Source organism: Macaca thibetana, chromosome 13 (genome assembly GCF_024542745.1).
Source record: "Macaca thibetana thibetana isolate TM-01 chromosome 13, ASM2454274v1, whole genome shotgun sequence".
In the NCBI taxonomy this organism is placed as follows: domain Eukaryota; kingdom Metazoa; phylum Chordata; class Mammalia; order Primates; family Cercopithecidae; genus Macaca; species Macaca thibetana.
In genome coordinates, this window is record NC_065590.1 from 19,210,670 (window position 1) to 19,232,649 (window position 21,980).

Here is a 21,980-nt window from a genome sequence, read left to right on the forward strand (position 1 = left end):
GACCATCACAAGGTCAAGTCTGAACTAGCATTGCCTCTCAACAAGACAACCTAATCATGGAAGCTTCTGGGAAACGGGGTGCATGACAGGCGCAGGAGCTGCAGCGCAAGCCCCAGACTGTAAACACAGACTAGAAACCACCCAGACACCTCCGCCAGCCCACACCTTCCCTCCCTCCAAATGACCCAGACCTAGTCCACGTGAATACTGCGAATGGTCGGTTTGAGGGTTCTGAAAGGAGCCTTGTGGGGTGCTCAGGTGCAGTCCCCACTCATATGTGTGTTCCTTTTCAGCTGGTTTTCTCCTGCAGGTTTGGAGGCAAAAGCTAGTAAAAGAAAGTGACCTTCTATGTAACTGAATTCCTAGATTCCTTAGGAGTCTTTGGGTCCAAATTACCCAAACTACTTTATTTCCTTTTACAGTACATGGAATTATTCAATGTTTCCAACAGTTCTGAAAAAAAAAAAAAAAAAAAGGCAGATTCTAACAGGTTTTCATCATCATAGCAACTATGCTGAAACCAAGGGTACTGTTGAACAGCAACAGGCGCTAGAAGCAACACAAACAGCAACCTTCAGGAGGGCGTGGGTGTATGAAGAGGCACTGATGATGTGTGACCACACCGATTTCGGTTCCTCTGAGAACACTTCATACCACAAACACACTTTAGAGCTCAAGCCAGTTAAGCAGCCACTTGCTCCTACTGCTTCATGCAAAGGAAGTCTGGTAAAGAAGGTGATTCTAATTCGAAAGCACAAATCAAACCAGTCACTCTGTGAGACTAATAAAAGAAAGGCCTGCAGTTTTAATCCTCCAATCCTGATCTCAAGAACTCCTGCCAAGAGAAAAAACTCACTCTCAGGGTGTCTATATATATAAATACACACACACACACACACATATATATTTATATAATATGTAAATACAATTATATTTATATATAAATATATGTACATGTATGTACATATATTTATACATTTATATAAAAATATATTTACGCACATATATTTATATATATATTAGATCACAGTTCACAGCAACCTCCACCTCCACAGCTCAAGCAATCCTCCCACCTCAGCCTCCTGAGTAGCTGAGACTACAGGCTCACGCCACCACGCCCAGCTAATTTCTGTATTTTTGTAGAGACAGGGTTTCGCCATGTTGCCCAGGCTGGTCTCGAATTCCTGAGCTCAAGCGATCCCCATGCCCCGGCCTCCCACAGAGCTGGGATTACAGGTGAGCTACTGCACCCCGCCTAGAGCCAATATTTTTGATTGATCAAAACATACTAGGGAACTATGTTCTACTGAATAAAAATTCCCAAAATAGAAGTGAAACACCTCAAAACGTAGTGAGACCACTATATAGAACCAAAGCAAATGCACTATTTCTAAGGCAAGTGGAAAAAAACATCGATACAGTATTTTCTAAATAATAGTGAGCCTCGGGGAAGACCCAGTTCCTTCCCCGGGGTTTGGTATGATTTAGGAATAGCACCTTGGTCAAGAGCTAGGTGTATTGAGTGCTTCTTATGTGCCCAGAACTGTGATAAGCACTTTGTATACACTTACCAAATTTATTTTTTTTTACAATAATCCAATGAAACGGTACTATTATTATTCCCATTTCAAAGGTGATGAGACAGACATGGAAAGTATAACTTACTATACAGTTATTACGTAATTGAGTGAAAAACTGAAACCTGGCCTCAGCCTGGTTTTTAAACCGTAACGGTGTACTGCCTTCTAGTCAGAAAATGGTTATTTTTTTCAGCAGTAGATGAGAACTTATAACCAGAAATCATTTAAATATTCAACTATGGCTAAACACAATGTGGTATCCTGGATTGGATGATGGCACAGAAAAAAGACATAATGAAGGTAATGGAAGGTGCTGACAAGAGGGGAAGCTAGGTGAGGACTATGTGAGGATTCTCTTGAGCTCCTGACCTCTGCAACTTTTCTATAAATCTAAAATTATTCCAAAATAAGGTTTATTTTAAAAATTCAAAACTTTAATTCTACATGACAACAGAGCTGGTATCTCTGTCAGTGACTGGAGGAAAAACAGAGAAGGGGTTTTCCTGAAGATTAAGAGACACTTAAGAGACATATCAATTAAACGTATTATTAAACTATGGCCTTTGTTTAGATCTTGGTTTAAACAAAACAAATGTAAAAGGCTACTCTTGGGACAAGTGAGGACATTTGATTATGGGTGGCGTACTGGATGGTGATAAAGAATTACCACTCATTTGTTAGATATGGTAATAGCATGTCCATCTTCTCAGATACCAGCTTATATAAGAAAATGTCCATCTCCTCAGGCACCAGCTCTGATGTATTTTGGGATGAAATGTCCTGATGTCTCGGATTTGCTTTTAAATAATTAAGAAAGAAAAGAAAAGAAAAAAGAACATGTGAAGCAAATATGGCAAGATGGTATTAAGTGTGGGTGATGAGTATAAGAGGATTGTTTCTTCTATTTTTATATCAGAATGAAAATTTTCAGGCTAAGTGCAGTGGCTCACGCCTGTAATTCCAGCACTCTGGGAGGCCAAGGCAGAAGGACTGCTTGAGGCCAGGAGTCTGAGACCACCTTGACCAACATAGTGAGACTCCATCTCTATTTTTAGAAAATAAAAAATAACATTTTTATAATAATATATATGTATACACACACACACACATATATACATATATATATATATGTGTGTGTATATATATATGTGTGTATATATATATATATGAAATGGAGTCTCACTCTGTTGCCCAGTCTGGAGTGCAGTGGCGTGATCTCAGCTCTCTGCAAGCTCCACCTGCCGGGTTCATGCTATTCTCCTGCCTCAGCCTCCCAAGTAGCTGGGACTACAGGCGCCTGCCACTACGCCCGGCAATTTTTTTGTATTTTTAGTAGAGATGGGGTTTCACCGTGTTAGCCAGGATAGTCTTGATCTCCTGACCTTGTGATCCTCCCGCCTCGGCCTCCCAAAGTGCTGAGATTACAGGCATGAGACACCGTGCCCGGCCAATAAAGTATTTTTAAGTTAAAAAAAAAAAGTTCAACCGTGGGGATGAAAACAAGCATAACTTCCTTAAAGCCAGAACGCCATACACTGCTGTATCACGCGCGCAGTGTGATGCCCCGACGGCACAGCAGAGGGCATCAGGTCAGGATTCCTGGCTTTTCCGGGTGCTTCCTCTAATGAGGGATCTGAAATGTCATATCTGAGGATGTTAAATAGGTTGCCCAAGATCATATGAAATGCATTCAGGGATATGTTACGTTGTGAAAGAATGGCACCAGGAAAGGGGAGGAGAGAATATTCTAGGTGGAGAAGAGAGTGCCAAGGCATGGGAAGGTGGAGAAGTGAGCCAGGGAACAGTGGGTGCCTCACTCTGGAAGCAGTAGGAGCAATGACTGCGGGGAGCCAGGCAGTTTAGAGTCAGCTTTTGAAAAAGTCAGAGCCAGGCTGATGGGGGTATGTGACAGGTGAGAGCCGCACAAGGTTAGAATTCCAGGTGGGGAGGGTGCAATCCTGGAGACAAGCAGTTGTGGAAGCGGCTCCAGGTAGCAACACCTGCCATGGCAGAGGGGAGAGAAGACTCTAGAGGAGAAGCCTTTTATACTTTGCCAGGTAAACAGGTTGCTAAGAAAAAAATCAAACAAGATTAGCACACGCACCAACACAGGAAATTATTTTGCATGTATTTAGCCAGATCGTGCCGCAAACAAGGACACTTGAAACCCTCAGTACTCTCGAATCACCGATCCCACCCTCTTTTTCTATTACCAGCTATGTCAGAGAAAACAGACGTCTTCAGAAAGACGCCACCACAGCTGTCTCAAGCTATTGTCCCCACTTCTTTCAGCGTGCCCTCTGTTCGACTGGAAATTAAAACATAGCACAAAATTAGCCCTGCCCTGAGTCTGCACTACTGTTATCTTGTTCTAATGGCAGTAATGTCATCTTGTTCTAATGGCAGTAATGATCATGCACTACTATCATCTTCTTCTAATAGCAGTAATGATCATGGTGCTAATGCTTCACATACTATTTCATCTGATCCCCCTAACACCCTGTGAAATGAGCGGTATCCCTACTTCGCGGAAGTAGAAACTGGGCCCTCAACTGGTGAGTGACAGAATGGGGACTGGAATGGGCATCAGGGGCCCCATCTATGATCACTCTACTACCCTGCTTCTCTCAAGATCAAGAAAACAGATTTCTAAAATTGTGATGTCTTCAACGAAACGCTGTAGAGCTGTAAAAGAAAATTCACTGAAGCACAAATCTACATAAATGTTTTTAAAAAGTGAGTGAAAAAGGCAACTTGCACAGTAACACAAACAGTAAACACCAAGTAAAATCTGAAACGAAAGAAGGAATCCCATGCACTGTTAAGAATATATAAATGTGTAATGAAAGTATAAAGATATGCACAAAAGTGAGCCAAAAGCCAAACTCCGTTAAGGAAAGGGTTTCCTCGTGGATGAAAACAGGAGGGGGGAATGTGATTGATTGGAAGAGGAAACTGAACCAAGAGACCTCAACTCTGTTTGTAAGGTTTTATTTCTTGAGGTGGGTGGTAGATATTTGGAGGTTCTTTTTTATTAATTTCAATATCTTCATTGTTTTTAAAGGAAGGAAAGATGAAGATGCACAGCAAACACTCTGAGTATGTAAGTCCACAAAGTTTCAAAGCACTGTGCCTGCCACCATGTGGCTCCTAAAGACATTACAGGCACACAATTTTCAGAGGATGAAAGAAAGGGGCATTAACTCTGAGACAAATATCACATGAATGTTACCCACAGTGAAAGCCCAAGGAGCCCCTACCTGATACATAACCAACACTAAAATCATATCCATTTCCAAATACTGCTTAATAAAACAGAAGACATAAAACATTATGCTAGGAGCCCACTCAAAGGAAGATGAGAAAAGTTACAGGATATAAACTCTAAGACTAGCAAAAACAGATGGGAAAGACTGGGTTTCAGGCACAATTAACAGGTAAATGAGGACCTGTGAACCGACTTTAAGACCCAGAAGTAAATAAGCAAAAAGAATACAGTAAAAAGGAACTCTGCCCATGGTATTAATAATTTCACTTGTAAAACTTAGTACTTTTAATAGGCAGATTTATTAGAGAGATCAATATCTCTTTTCTGGTTATATCCAGGTTAGAGAGAAATACCTAAAAACTACACCATAGTGAATCCTATTAGATGCACAAAAATATACTCTTATGTAAAAATCACTTCTATATGTGCACATACGTACTATTTATGTGATGATACCAGACAACTGGTGTGCTCAATTATGTTCTATTTGTGTTTCATCTGGAGGGGGAATAACTCAATATTGTGCAACAGCACCCCCCATGTCATGTATCTTGATTCAGCGCGTCCCTCATCACCTTGGCTGTCCAAGCTAAGCTCTCCGTGCTCACAGATGGCACCCTCTCACTGTTTCCTCACATGCAGGAAGGGGCAAGCAGGCTCCCTTGGGCCTATTTTATAAGGGCACTAATCTCATTCATGAAAGCTCTGTTCTCATGACCTAATCATCTCTCCAAAAGCTTCACCTCCTAATACCCTCACTTTGGGGTTAGAAGTTCAACATACGAATTTGGGGGAGACACATTCGGACCACAGCAGCAAGGTACATGAGACATATCCTTTACTGCATACTCACCTGTGTGGCCTCATTCCAATCACCTTTTCCCTTCTAACAACTGATTGTGCTATATTTTAATTTCCCAACCACTGCCCTAGACTCAGCACACTCTTGTGTTTCCAGGATCTACCATTTCTCTACGTGGATGAACCTCCAGCCTCTCTCCTCACATAGGACTCCCGCAATATTGCCATTTGGTGGAGCCTTCTAGAGCTCTCCCAGGGAGGCAGTGGAAGCTGTTCTCTCCTCTGGGATCCTACTGAACTTTAGACAAATCCATTCTGTTGCACTTGCTGTACTGTGTGTTGTTCATATGTTGGTTGGTCTTCCTCACTGAAATGTGAGCTCTTCAAGCCTGGCAACAGTAGGTACCTAAGAAATGCTTCTTGAATGGTTGAATTAAGTTCAGAAGCTTCACAGAAACATGAAAGTGCTGATAAAATTTTTAAAGTACCTTACAAATTGTGATTTTTCTTACTGACATACACACACGCACATATACTGAAGTCCACCCCCCCTCCCAAAAAAAAAGTCCTCAGTTCAGTGACAGAGTTTGCTGGTGAATCCAGCTGGCTTCCTATAAAGAATCCCACCTTCGTGAATTTTTAAGAATGTAAAGTCTGACCTTCAGCTTCTGAAGCTGAGTAATCAATGTTGTCAACACACCTAAGGTAGATGTGCCACTTAAGCATCCTCATTCACCAACTTTTAGAACTGATGTGTAAAATCAGAACTCCAACTTGCAAACTAAAATATCTAGCTTTCATAAGTAATGTGTTCTCTCCTAGGCACAGGTCAAATGAAAATCTAAGTTATAATCAGAAGGTTGTCTGGTGTGCTTGAATTCATAAAAATAGCTACACAGTCTGAATATTCAGTGACTACGACATCCAGATTCACCTCCCCCAAACTGGGGGCAGAGCTGGCAACAGGAACCTGGTACTTGGGCCCGAGGGCTACGCTGCCTGGCCCCCAGGCCTGGTTGCCAGCTTCACCTCTGTGACTGCCCATACATCTGCTGCTTCCATGCTCACCGGGCCTTTCAGATGGTCATGTCCTTTCTTTACATATACATCCAGAGCCACTCCATCCCCTTTAGGAGACTACAGAGCTCTACTCCTGGGTCAAGTCTGAAGTTTCACTCTCAGAGGATAATCTGACTTCTTTTCTTTCCAAGTTGCCGTTGGGACCCTCACTGTAGTCAAGTGTGGCCCACAATACACAGATACAATGACCTGGTTATAAGGATCAAGACTACACTGTATGGCATTCTCTAAGTGGGGCATCACTAAATCCAAACACTGACACATTCTTCCGCCTGTGTTTCTGCTTATGTGAAGCCATGTGCTGGGCATGTAGTAGGTACTCGGCAGACATTTTTGGAACAAATAAAGAGGAAAACGGGGACAGCATAAGATGCTGAAAGAAATGAATTTCAGTAAGTTTCAAAATAGGGAAATTTTTTCAAAATTTTATAAAACATTAGATATTTTGAGTGAGCTCTTTATTTAGCTTGACACATGTAGGTTTCTAAGATGCAAGCAACAGAAACCACCTTGGGTTAGTTTTAAGCAGAAGAGATATTTAATAATGATATTGCAATGCTCACAGACTCTGCAGGATTAACAAAGAACCCAGCTTGTAACAACACCCTGCCCAGCGGGGGAAGTCTGCCCCCAGCCCTACACCTCTGGACCGAGTGTACCACATGGACCAAGGCTGGGTACTGGACTGTGCTGCTCACACCGGGTTCTACTGCTGCCCCTAAACAATGGGTGTCGTGAGTGCTGTTACAACCGAGCTCTCCAGAAATGATTCCAGGCAATCCCTATTTCTTTGCATCTCTAGCAGGTCACAGTCCAGTACAAGTGTACCTGATGGCCAGAGTCCAAGGCACATTCCTGTGCCTCGGCTGCAGCTGCAGGGGAGGCTATGAAGGCAGGCATCTGGCCCTTCCGGATTCTCAAGAGGGAGCAAGCTTCAGTATCCTGTTCAGACTCACAAGGTAGGGAATCACCAGACAACTGGATTCCAATGAAAAAGGAACTATGTGGCATTAATCCGTGACCCATCAATCCTTCCTGCAAGTAAACTGCTCCTACCTGGCAGAGATCAAATTTCAGACTACCAAGTGCTCTGTACAGTCGAGATGCTGCCACACACTCTGTCCAACAGACTCTACTCCTGCTGGTCCCCTGCTCCTCCTTCATCCAACTCAGAGGAGCAGGGGCAGTGGGGCGGTCTTAGACAACTCTCTAGTAGTCTTCCGGGACAGAAAGAAAGGAAGCTAACTAATCCTAGTTACAAGAAGCCCATCTTGAGGAAGGGGGATGAGGAGCAAGACTTGTTTTAAGGTAATTAAAATACGTTAATATCCAGTCATTTCTATTAGAACAAAATTTAATTTGAGAGGCTAAGGATAAAAGATCTGAAGGCAGTAACCATCTAAAATTTGAAAATGTTAATGTTTTCAAAAACTGCTACAACTCTTCTATGGCAGGAATCATCAAACTTCTGTAAAAGGCCAGATAGTAAATATTTTAGGCCTTGCAGGCTACAAAGTCTTTGTGGTGACTAGCCAACCCTGCCCTCGTGGTTCAAAAACAGCCACAAACAATAGTAAATATGTAAATGTGGTTGTGGTCCCAAGAAGACTTTATTTATGAACACTGAAACTTGAATTTCGTAAAATTTCCATATCATCCTTTTATTTTTTTCTCAACCATTAAAAAAGGTCAAAATATTCTTAGCTCACAGGCTGCAAAACAAAACAAAACAAAACAAAACTGGAGGCCAGAATAAAACTACAAATAAATAACAAGAGGAATTTTGGAAACGATATAAATACATGGAAATTAAACAATATGTTACTGAATGACCAGTGGGCCAGTGAAGAAATTAAGGAAAATGAAAAAGTTCTTCAAACAAATGATAATAGAAACATAACATACCAAAACCTATGAGATATAGGAAAAGCAGTAATAACAGGGATGTTTAGAGCTCTAAATGTCTACATCAACAACCAAAAACCCTTCAAATAAATAACCTAACAATGCATCTTAAAGAACTAGACAGGCAAGAGCAAACCAAACCCAAAATTAATAATAGAAGAAAAGAAATAGTAAAGTTCAGAATAGAAATAAATGAAACTGAAATGAAGGAAACAAAAAAATCAGTAAAATAGTTTTTTTGAAAAGTTAAACAAAATTGATAAACCTTTAGCCAGACTGAGAAAAAGAGAGGACCCAAATAAAATCAGAGATTAAAAGGAGGCCAGGCATGGTGGCTCACAGTACTTTGGGAGGCCAAGGTAGGCGGATCATTTGAGGTCAGGAGCTCAAGACCAGCCTGACCAAGAGGTAAAACTCCGTCTCTACAAAAACAAAACAAAACAAAACAAAAAAACTTAGCCAGGCATGGCGGCACATGCTTGTAATCCCAGCTAGTCAGGAGGCTGAAGCAGAAGAATCACTTGAACCCAGGAGGTGGAGGTTGCAGTAAGCCAAGATCACTCCAGCCTGGGTGACACAGCAAGACTGTCTCGGGGGGTGGGGGGAGAAGGGGGATGAAAAGGAGACATTACAACTGAGACTGCAGAAATTCAAAGGATCATTAGTGACTACTATGAGCAACTATATGCCAATAAATTGGAAAATTTAGAAGGAATGGAAAAATTTCTAGATACATACAACCTACCAAGATTGAACCATGAAGAAATCCAAAACCCGAACAGACCAATAAGAAGTAATGAGATCAAAGCCGTAATAAAAAGTCTCCCAGTAAATAAAAGGCCAGGACCTGACGGCTTCACTGCTGAATTATACCAGACATTTAAAGAAGAACTAATACTAATCCTACTCAAACTATTCTGAAAAATAGAGGAGAGGGGAATACTTCCAAACTCATTCTACAAGGCCAGTGTTACCCTGACAACAAAACCAGAAAAAGACATGTCGAAAAAAAGAAAACCTGGCCGGGCGAGTGGCTCATGCCTGTAAATCTCAGCATTTTGGGACACCAAGGCCGGCAGATCATTTGAACCCAGGTGTTCCAGACCAGCCTGGGTACCATGGCGAAACCCTAAAAATACAAATACGTCTCTACAAAAAATACAAAAAAATTTGCCAGGCATAGTGGCACATGCCTATACTCCCAGCTGCTCAGGTGGATGAGATGGGAGGATTGCTTGAACTCAGTAGGTTGAGGTTTCAATGAACCATGATTAAACTACTCACTCCAGCCTGGGCAACACAGCAAGACCCTGTCTCAATAAAAAAATAATAATAATAAAACAAAACTACAGGTCAATATCTCTGATGAATTTTGACGCAAAAATCTTCAGCAAAATATTACAAAACAGAATTCAACAATACAATCATTCATTGTAATCAAGTGGGATTTATGCAAGGATGGTTCAACACATGCAAACCAATCAATGTGATAAATCAATCAATGTGATACATCATATCAACAGAACGAAGGATAAAAACCTTATGATCATTTCAACTGATGCTGAAAAAGCATTTGATAAAATTTGACATCACTTCCTGATTGTAAAAAACCCTCAAAAAACTGGGTATAGAAGCATTCCTCAACATAATAAAAGCCATATATGACAGACCCACAGCTAGTATCATACTGTGGGGAAAAACTGAAAGCCTTTGCTCTAAAATCTGGAACATGACAATATGCCACTGTCACCACTGTTATCAACACAGTACTGGAAGTGCTAGCTAGGGCAATCAGAGAAGAGAAATAAAGGGCATCCAAATTGGAAAGGAAGTCTTCAAACTATCCTTGTTTGCAGATATGATTTTATATTTGGAAAAACCTAAAGACTTCACCAAAAAACTATTACAGTTGATAAATTCAGTAAAGTTGGAGTATACAAAATCAACATACAAAAGTCAGTACCATTTCTATATGCCAACAGTGAATGACCCGAAAAAGAAATTTAAAAAGTACTCCCATTTACAATAGATACAAATAAAATAAAATACCCAGGAATTAATTTAACCAAAGAAGTGAAACATTTCTTACAATGAAAACTATAAAACACTGATGAACAAAATTGAAGAGAACACCAAAAAATGGAAAGACATTCCATGGGTTGAAAGAATCAATATTGTTAATATGTCCATACTACTCAATTTCTAGATTCAATAAAATCCTCATCAAAATGCCAATGACATTCTTCACAGAAATAGAATAAACAATTCTAGGCTGGGTGCGGTGGCTCACATCTATAATCCCAGCACTCTGGGAGGCCAAGGTGGGTGGATCACCTGAGTTCAGGAGTTTGAGACCAGCCTGGCCAACATGGTGAAACCCTGTCTCTACCAAAAATACAAAAATTAGCCAGGCGTGTGTGGAGGAAAAGTTAAATATTATATTTGAACTCAACTGAACATGGACACAAACAATGGTCACCAAGTTCTGGAACAGGCTGTGTGAGCCCTTTGAGGCATTCATCCAGCGCTGTTTCGGAGAAATCTCTATTTCAATCTATTCCTATACGTTAGTTATTGAAAAACAATAGACAATCGCAAAAACAAGTTGTGACCTTTTTGTGTTCCTTGAGCCCAGTCACGAAGGGCACTCGTGACTGGGTCTCATGCCAAACAACTTGTTACAAAAAGAGCTAGAGTCCCAGACAGCACTGAAACTTCATGAGACCCTCCCTCGCTGCGCACAGACAAGCGGCTGACTCTGGAGCCCAGGCTGTTGCTTCCTGCTCTGGTGGTGAATCCTCCATAGTTTGGTGAGTGTAATACGTTACGTATATATATAGTAACCAAAACAGCATGGTATTGGCATAAAAACACACATACAGACCAATGGAACAGAACAGAGAACCCAGAAAGAAAATCCACACACCTACAGTGAAGTCATTTTCCACAAAGGTGCCAAGAACATACACTTTGAGGAAAAGACAGACTCTTTAATAAATGGTGCTGGGAAAACTGGATATCCATAATGCAGAAGAATGAAACTAGACCCCTACCTCTCATCATAAACAAAAATCAAATCAAAATGAATTAAAGACTTAAATCTAAGATCTTAAACTATGAAACTAGTATAAGGAAATGTTTGGGAAACTCTCAAACGGAAATACTATGAACTGATGATATACCGGCAAACTTACCAGATGGAGGGCTTTGAGCCAGCTACTTACACATCAGGTCCTAACCTATGAAATAACACATGCTGCAGTTGTAGGGATAAGGGGCAAAGTTCATAAGCCACCCAGTGCACAGCCAACCACGGTGGGTGCTCATAATTGGCAGCTATTCCTGGGATGATGAAAAACAAGGATATATTAGAAAACATTCAGAATTCATCTGTAGAACATGTGGGAGAAGGCTTTTAAAAAAACAGCATTTCTGGCTAGGCATGGTGGCTCACGAGGTCAGGAGTTCAAGACCAGCCTTGCCAACATAGTGAAACTCTGTCTCTACTAAAAAATACAAAAAATTAGCTGGGTGTGGCAGCAGGCACCTGTAATCCCAGTTATTCAGGAGGCTGAGGCAGGGGAATCACTTGAACCCGGGAGGCAGAGGATGCAGTGAGACGAGATTGCGTCATTGCACTCCAGCCTGGGTAACATGCAAGACTCTGTCTCAAAAAAAAAAAAGAGGAAAAAGCATTTCTGCTTGTATTACAGATAAGTGAAAAGGAGAAAAAAGAAACATGCACAAAGAAATTCTTTTAGCTATGCAGGTAGAGACAGTGTGTGTGTGCCTCTGTCTCTCTCACACACAGACACAGACATACATACAAGCAAGCACATACACAGGAACCTACAATGGCAACCTGCCAGAAAGAACTTGATGTTGTATGCTAGAAAACATCACCCTCTAGTGACTGCTAGTGAATTTGCTGCTTATTCAATTATCGAGAATTCACATTTTAACTCTCCTATCCAAAAAAAGGCTTTAAAAAAGTCTTCAGAAATGCAATCATCATTACAATCATGTGTTGCTGTGGAGGGACTGGGGGCATGAATTCCTTGACGTTACACACAAATTTTCTATGCATATGCCTTTGTGCATTTTTTTCTATGAAGGTCATAAGTGTTAGAGTCTCAAAGTGGTCTGTGAATTAAAAAAAGGTCCAATTAAGATGTTTTGACCAAGCACAGTGGCTCACTCCTGTAATCCCAGCACTTTCGGAGGCTGAGGTGGGCATATCACCTGAGGTCAGGAGTTCGACACCAGACTGGCCAACAAGGAGAAACTCCGCTTCTACTAAAAACACAAAAATTAGCTATGTGTGGTGGCGTGTGCCTGTAATCTCAGCTTCTCAGGAGGCTGAGGCAGGATAATCGCTTGAACCCAGGAGGTGGAGGCTGCAGTGAGCCAAGATCATGCCACTGCACTCCAGCAACAGAGCAAGACTCTGTCTTAAAAAAAAAAAAAAAAGGTTTCGTAGGGAAATTAATGAACCATTGCACGTACTTCAAGCTCCTATTTCCTCAACATGCCCAACATGCCCTTTCTTTTTTGAGACGGAGTTTCGCTCTTGTTGCCCAGGCTGTGCAATGGCGCGATCTCGGCTCACCGCAACCTCCGCCTCCCAGGTTCAAGCGATTCTCCTGCCTCAGCCTCCTGAGTAGCAGGGATTACAGGCATGCGCCACCACGCCTGGCTAATTTTGTATTTTTAGTAGAGATGAGGTTTCTCCATGTTGGTCAGGCTGGTCTCAAACTCCTGACCTCAGGTGATCTACCCGTCTCGGCCTCCCAAAGTGCTGGGGATTATAGGCGTGAACTACCACGCCTGGCCAACATGCCCTTTCTTTACATACACCCTTAATGGGGAACGTAAAATCTGAGACCTAACTGAATTCCATTGAAGTGTTCTGTAAATCATTTTACATTTATGTTAATATTCCAAAAAGTGATTTTCCCCACCTCTTATTTTTAAAATGTTGTCATCATATGTATCACCAGACTCCTGAGCCACTCTCTGGCTTCTCTGCCCCTTCCACAGCTACCGCGTGATCTACAGCTCATCTTCCTCAGACGCTTTCATTTCCTCCTTTGTCAACTGAAGACAGCACATGCTCATTTATCTCACACTCTTCTAAGAATTACGAATTGATTTGTATTAATACTAAGAGTATTAATTATTAATTAAAAATAAGCTGAGAAAGATAAAATACTATACAAATGTTGGCTGCTGAATGGCTACTGGGACACAGGAAGTCAAAACAGTATCAGATCTTTCTATGTCTGGACAGAATGCCAAAGCCCTGACACACATACTTTTAGCAGTTTTAAGTTACTTCTGCAAGTGAATACTGGGAGATCGTTCCCTCACTCCTGATCTTCGCTCTCAGGGAGCCACTCCAGCATAAGCCTTCCACCCTCCACAGATAACCTCAGGTTCTCCTCAAGCCTCTAGATCTTAGTTGACATTTTATTATAAGTAGCAACTTCTTGTGCACTTAACACTGTTGAATTGTCGAGTTTAAAAATGATTAAGATGGTACATTTTATGTGTTTTTTACCACAATAAAAAAATGAGGCTCCAAATGAGCTGCAAAATGAGGGCCCCAAAAAATTATAAAGGACTCTAATTCTAATCCTTTTCATTTTTCAGATGAAGGAACCGAATTAAAGTCCCATAGCTCAGCGCCAAGAACAGGACCTGGGGGGTACACTGATTCCTAGTACATAGTTGACCACAAAACAGCAGCAGCAACAAAATAAACCAAGTATAATGCAACCAACAACCAAGTGGGACAAAGACCATAAAGGAGGCAGAGTCACAAGGAGAAAGAAGACCAAGCGGAAATTTCAAGAATATTTTTTAAAGTAAGAAAGCATGGAAGAAATGACTGAATATTACAAACACAGGATGGCCCCTGTTCTGCTGGAATAGCAGTCTGAAACCATCATTTATCTTGGTCTGGGTGGAGCTGAAGTCTGGGAATTCCCATATAAGGTAGTTGGTTCATGCTTACTTCCTCAAGCACACATCACACCTCCTCATCTGAAAAAGGCACTGGAAGAAAAGATTCTTTGGGAATGACATCCACACACACGTTAAAGGCTGTGGTTTCCACTCCTAATGGTGAGTAGATTTGCCAAGACACAGCACCCTCGCAACTCCGCCCAAATACGGTTCAGCATCTAGCAGTCAACACCACAGAGCCTTCCTGTGGTCACGACGGGCGGTGGTGATAAAGGTCGGTATGACCTTGCTGCTCTCCATAAATAGCCCTTCAGTCAGTAATGTCCTCGCATGATAAGGTCACATTCTTTCCTTTCAAGAGCAGCCCTGCTTTTACGTATGGTACCTTCCTTCCACACAGCTTTCCACCTCAGGTGAAGCTGCTTTCTTTCCCCACCATAATTCCTCTCAATGGCTTCAAAGCAGGGCCTCTACCTTCAATTTTTTTAGGATGAGTCTCTCTACCTTTTTTTTAGAGCTATGCTGTCCACTTTGGTAGCCAGTAGTCACATGCAGCAACTTGAAATGTGGCTAGTCTGAATTCAGATGGACTTTAAAGTACACACTGGATTCTCTTGGTAATTTTAAAATGCTGATGACATGATATGTATATAGCTTGGACATGACAGTTTGATATACTGGGTTAAATTAAACATACTATTAAAATTAATCTTCCCTATCTCTTCTTGCCTGTTTTAAATGGCTACCAGAAAGTCTTAAACTACACATGGGGTTCACATTATATTTCTAAAGGATAGCACCATTCTAGACAGTATAATAAGCCCTACTTATTGAATAAGCTCAGTAGAAAGAAACCCTGGAATCCTTTCATTTCAAACGATCTCTTATCGGCCAGGCGACTTTCTTCATTTGCAGGTGAGATTCTTCATCTGTAATGTAGACAAAATAACCCCCCCTCACAGACTGGTAAGGACTGAGAACACAAAGAAAGCATTTTAAGCATGCAGCAGCATAAAATGTGTTCTCAGTAAATGTCACTTCCCTTTCTGTGGGTGCATTCAGTTTAGTCATCTTGGGGTTAGTCATGGAACGTCTGGATTCCAACCCTCTTTGTTCCTTCTCCACTCTAATCACTTCCACAGAATTCACTGCAACTTATAGGGCAGGCGTGTGTGGTGAACTTTCTAAGCAAAAGCTACCCCTTCCCCACAGCTGAATTCTTCATTCCTGCCACTTGTTGACCATATCCTTCCCACTTCTTCCCTGCTGGTCCATTCATTAATAAATTATTAAAATTAATCTCAAAATTCTGGCTGCTGCTCATTTTCTCCTTAGGGCTGTTACCAGTAGCTCATTGCCACTGCCTGAATTTAAAGGGTGCTTTGTTACTATTCTAGCTATTTCAGATATGAACACTTCCTTCCCCTCAAGTGCATGGATATCCTTTACTTATCACTAAGGTCTCACCAGATATGTAATGACTGAAGGATTCTATAATGGTCCTAGAAATAAGTAAAATAAAACTGAATGTTGACTTTTAATTATTGACCAGGCCAATCAGGATTACAGGAATGAAAAGTACCTTTTATGACTAAGAAATCACACTGACTTGGCAGTCTGGTGTTTATTTCTGGCTGGTTTGTCTGTGGAAAATTCACTTTATGATTTCTTCCCAGCTGTTGCTAGCAGCGTGCTAGGCTGGCAGCCCTGACAGTTGAATTACTCCCATGGATGATGCTATTTTCTCATTCCCCACCCAACCTTTCCCAAATACTTGGCATTTATTATACAGGTGCTAATTTTTCTGAAAGTCTGGCTTACAGTTTATTGTAAATTGATGTTATCTAGCATCTGGATGTCATTCTGTTTCTATGTCCCTCTTCACAAAGACAGCAACTCCAGGTCTGGGTAGGCTTGAGAGTGGCGATGGAGAAGTAACCCCTGCAAGACCTTTTCCCCAGCATTCCTTTATAGAAGGCAGGAGGTGAGAAGGAAAGAATTAGTGAGGGAAAGAAAAGGCAATCGAAGGGGAGAAGATTTAAGAAAGAAAAAAGCAAAAGAAAGAAGAACGGCTTTTTTCACAGTAGAAGTCAGACAGTGGGAGGCTTGGACAAGGTTTGGACATGTTTGGAAGTGGAGAAAAACCATGAGACTACCAGGCACTAAAGTGAATTTGGCTGATCTCAACCTTGACCTCTAGCAATTCTGGATCTTAAAGGAGATATGCATAAATGATGCAGAGTAAACTAAAAAACAAAGGCAGAGAATGACTGGAAGTCCCTCAAAAAGTTAAACATAGAATTACCACATTACCCAGCAACCCCAGTTCTGGGTATATATCCAAAAGAACTGAAAACAAGGATGCAAACAGGTATGTGTACACGCATGTTTACAGCAGCATTATTCACAATATCCAAGGTATGGAACTAACCTAAGTGTCCTTCACAGGTGAATGTTATACACATTTTACTATTAATACAATAAAAAGGGGAACATTTGTTGGCCACCTAGATCCCACCAAATATCAAGCTAGGATCCTTTTACATACACTACTCACAGATTAAATACTATTGCCATTTACAGATGAGGAATATACAACTCAGATATTAAATAATTTGTTCAAAATCACACAAATGGCAGAAGTAAAATTTAAACCTGTAGTCTTTCAACTTACACCACAGTATTTCAAGGATAAACAGGCTCAACGAATAAGGAACAAGTGACAATATGCTCCTTATGTTCTGAAACTGTTAAATAAGTGACAAGAAAGACCATAAACAGTTGAACCCAAAGAACTAGGTAGTCTAAATGTCTTCCCAGGCTGCAAACAAACTTTCTTTTAGCATAGCACATTTTAAAGCCCTATAAGGGAATCTCTGTCTCTTCTCCACACATCCCCTCCCACACACAAAAATTGGTAAAAGTTATTTTTCAATTTTTTAGATTCTATATGTCCCATCTGGGCTGATAAAGTATCCTTTTCTCCCAACAATATTACCATACATTTGTGGCAACATTTGGGGTATAAAATACCTCCCTACAGACAGGTGCGGTGGTTCTCACCTGTAATCCCAGCACTTTGGGAAGCCGAGGCGGGTGGATCACAAGGTCAGGAGATCGAGAACATTCTGGCTAACATGGTAAAACCCTATCTCTACTAAAAATACAAAACATTAGCTGGGTGTGGTGGCTCATGCCTGTAGTCCCAGCTACTTGGGAGGCTGAGGCAGGAGAATGGCATGAACCCAGGAAGCGAAGCTTGCAGTGAGCTGAGATCGCGCCACTGCACTCCAGCCTGGGCAACAGTGCAAGACTCCGTCTCAAAATAAATAAAGAATGGCATGAACCCAGGAAGCGAAGCTTGCAGTGAGCTGAGATCGCACCACTGCACTCCAGCCTGGGCAACAGTGCAAGACTCCGTCTCAAAATAAATAAGGAATGGCATGAACCCAGGAAGCAAAGCTTGCAGTGAGCTGAGATTGCACCACTGCACTCCAGCCTGGGCAACAGTGCAAGACTCCGTCTCAAAATAAATAAATAAAATAAAATAAAATAAAAATAAATAAATAAAATACCTCCCCACCTGCCACTTCACTTATTTTAATCAAGCACTCTACAGGACATCAATATTTCATCCTGTAACTATTCTGACAAACTGTGCCCCAGAAGTGACACTTTGACTCGGAGTTAAAACACTGCTCCTGTATACCTCTTTCTCCTGGAACTAATGGGTCAATCAACACATTACTAACTTTTGGGCAAGATGCAATTTAAAATCACTGTTAAGTCCCTGTATTAAAAAAATAAAACTAGGCTGGGCGTGGTGGCTCACGTCTGTAATCCCAGCACTTTGGGAGGCCAAGGTAGGTGGATCACCTGAGGTCAGGAGTTCAAGAACAGCCTGGTCAACATGGTGAAACCTCGTCTCTACCAAAAATACAAAAATTAGCCGGGCATGGTGGTGCATGCCTATAATTCCAGCTACTTGGGAGGCTGAGACAGGAGAATCACTTGAACCTGCAAGGCGGAGGTTGCAGTGAGCTGAGATCGCGCCACTGCACTCCAGCCTGGATGTCGGCGAGACTCTGTCTCAAAAAAAAAAAAAAAAACTAAAAACATTTTTAAAAGTTCCCTTAAAGGGCCAAGCATGGTGGCTCAAGTCTGTAATCTCAGCAGGTTGAGAGGCCAAAGCAAGAAGATCTCTTGAGGCCAGGAGTTCAAGACAAGCCTGGGCAACACAGCGAGACTCTGTTTTTACAAAAATTTAAAAAATTACCCAGTCATGGTGGTACGTGTTTGTAGTCATAGCTATTTGGGAGGCTGGAGCAGGAGAATCTCTTGAGCCCAGAAGGTCAGGGCTGCAGTGAGCCATGATCGTGCCACTGCACTCTAGCCTGGGTGACAGAGCAAGACCTTGTCAATCAATCAATTTTTTAAAACAAAAGTTTCACTGAAGGCTTCCTCTTTTTTTCTGGGAACTCTCGGAACTACTGACATCAAGAAACTACCAATGAGACTTCAGACTCCTTCCCACGCCTCTGACAAGGCCCAGGTTCAGGCCCCACCACATCATTTGCTCAGTCCTTTGCTACAAGATGTTCACACATCTGGCACTACCCATGGAAACCATTTCTCAGTCACCTTTGTGTACCCCAGAACCTAACACAGTGCTTAGCATGGGGAAACCACTCAAATGTCAACTGAATGAAGGACCCACTGACACATCCTTTCATTTGGTATTGCTATCTTGCTCTTTTGTCCTTCTAATCCATTCTCTACACTGTAATATTAGCAAACACTTCACTGCAACATCATAGATGCTTCCCTAATGTCCCCAAATTTTACACTGCCCTCAAGACCAGTACTCCACATACACCCTCCCTCCCTGCCATTCTTATCCTTCAAACATTCCAGCACAGTAGATAATTTTAGAATTTCTTTCATTCATTCAACATTTATTTATTGAGCACTTACTACTGCTCTGGGCACTGGGAATACAGAGGTTAACAAGAGGAAACAAAGCCCCTGCTTTAACATATCTTCCAGGCTAATGCGGAAAACACAGCACAGAAAGGAATAGGGCAGGGGGTAGATCCAGAAAGCACTTGCAGCCCAGAATAAAAACTGGATTTTACTCTAAGTGAGATGGAAAGGCAGTGGAGGATTCTGAACAGAAAGTAACATTGATCTGCAAACCTTTGCTCAAGCTGTTGCCAACTCTGCCTAGAACAACACTCTTTTCCATCATTTGTCAAATTCTTCAAAGCCCAACTCAAAAGTCACTACCTCCATGGTGCCATCTCTTAGACTTACAGGGGGTTCCCCGTTTTTTGGTTAGCCTCAAAATCTTGACACAATCTGTGATGGCCTGATGTTTATTTCTGTATATTTTAAAAAACACCACCAAGTGTTTATGTTCATTAAGAATATTTTATCCTATTTTCATTCTGTCAGCTATGCAGTGCTGCCTTGTTTGCAAACTAAAAAGCATGAACACTTTTTATCAACTGAAAGACTAAATTAAAATGATCATCCTCTTTTCAACGTTTCCTTTCTTATCCATGAAAAATACTTGTGTTCTCCTGTTCATTATAACTATTCCTTATTTCCTGACTACATATGTGAATGTACACATATACACGTGTACATACACACAACATACATCTACATAAGAGAATCCCTTACACATGCAATCAGTAGCACTCTTAATGTTCTTGAAGGTTAACTGTAAAATCAATGCTTTTGCAAATACATTTAAATCTATAGGAAGTCCACTGTATAGGGCAAGTCATGTAGTAAAGTAAAAGATTCTTTTGTGGGTAAATAATCACCCCTTAATAAATGTTTTCCAAATGTAGGTCTGAGGCATTAGAGTTCCTTTAAGGGTGGCCTGCAGGGGAAATTCCACCCAACAGCAACAGAATACATATTCTTCTCAAGTGCACATGAAACATTCTCTAGGACAGGTCAAGAAGCGTGAAATTATATCAGGAATCTTTTCTGATCACAATGGTATGAAACTAGAATAGTTTCTACATTAACAGGAGGACATGGAAAATTAACAAATATGTGGAAATTAAACAATACGCTCCTAAATGACTGTCGAGTCAAAGAAAAAATTAAAGGGGAAATTAAAGAAAATAAAGGAAAAATGTAAAAATATCTTGTGACAAACGAAGATGGAAACACAACATACTAAAACTTATGTGATGCAGCAAAAGTTAGTGCTAAAGGAAGTTTACAGCAATAGACACCTACATCAAAAAAGAAAGATCTCAAATAACAGCCTGACATTACACCTCAAGGAACTAGAAAAATAACAAACTAGGCCCAATGTTAGCAGAAGGAAGGAAATAACAAATATTGGAACAGAAATAATTGAAAAAGAGACTAGAAAAACAACAGAATCAATGAAACTAAGAGTTTGTCAACAGGTACAAAATTAGATGGGAAGAGTAAGTTCTGGTGATCTATTGTACAGCAAGGTGATTATAATTAATAATACTGTATTGTATATCTCAAAATACCTCAAGAGGATTTTAAGTGTTGTTACCACAAAAAAGTGATATTTAAGATGATTGATTGGCTAATTACCCTGCTTTGATCACTGTACAATGTACATATGAACCAAAACATCACACTGTACTCCATAAATATGTGTCAATTAAAAAACAAAACTTTAAAAAAAATGACCAGCAGTTTTTTCTTTCTTTTTTTTTTTTTTTTTTAAACTAGAGTTTTACAAGTTAATGAATAAGAGTAACTCCTTATTTAGTTATAGCTGCTTTCTTCTTACCATGACAGGACAAAAGTTCACTAAACATATTGTTAAATAGTACATTTCCCCGCCAAAGATCCTAGGCAGCAGAAATAATGTTTCAAAAAATTAATGTAATAAAATGCCAAAAGCTAAAGTCTTTTATAGAAGGTTCTGCAGGACATAACCATATGACACTAAATACTATTTATCAATTGTTTTTAAATTTTTCTTTGCAAACAAAAGGCATAGTTTCCCTTCCATACCCACCCTACTTTCAAACCAATAAAACATAAAGTTTTCACATATTTCAATAATTAAATATATATCTACAAGATAAAAGAACCACAATCATAACCTCTGCAGCAGGGGGAAATTTTAATCAGCACGGCTAAAGGTGACTACAACTCACCCAAGACCCGTTCTGCATAGAGAGTTTCAACAAACATCCTTTAGATTTGCTTCTTAAATAACTGAGAAAGATAGGTCATAAGGAAAACAAATCCAGAAATACAACAATACCCTGTGTTTGGCTGATTTAGGCGATCAGGTCCATTTCTTCTCTTAAACTTCCACTCCCCCGCCTTAGTCACTTTACACACACAGACCTAGTTCTGCAAAC

At 40.8% G+C, this 21,980-nt stretch overlaps 1 protein-coding gene across 10 annotated transcripts in view; it reads right to left on the bottom strand.

The window, feature by feature from the left end:
* Positions 1-21,980, bottom strand: part of LIMS1 (LIM zinc finger domain containing 1) — a 153,425-nt gene that overhangs the window by 76,838 nt on the left and 54,607 nt on the right. The window contains exon 1 of one of the 10 annotated variants that reach the window (XM_050753082.1): positions 21,881-21,964. The exons of the other annotated variants lie outside the window; for them this stretch is intronic. The gene's annotated coding sequence lies outside the window, so the exon portion shown is untranslated. Of the gene's footprint in view, positions 1-21,880; positions 21,965-21,980 lie in introns of those variants that run through there. 10 annotated transcript variants of the gene reach the window in all.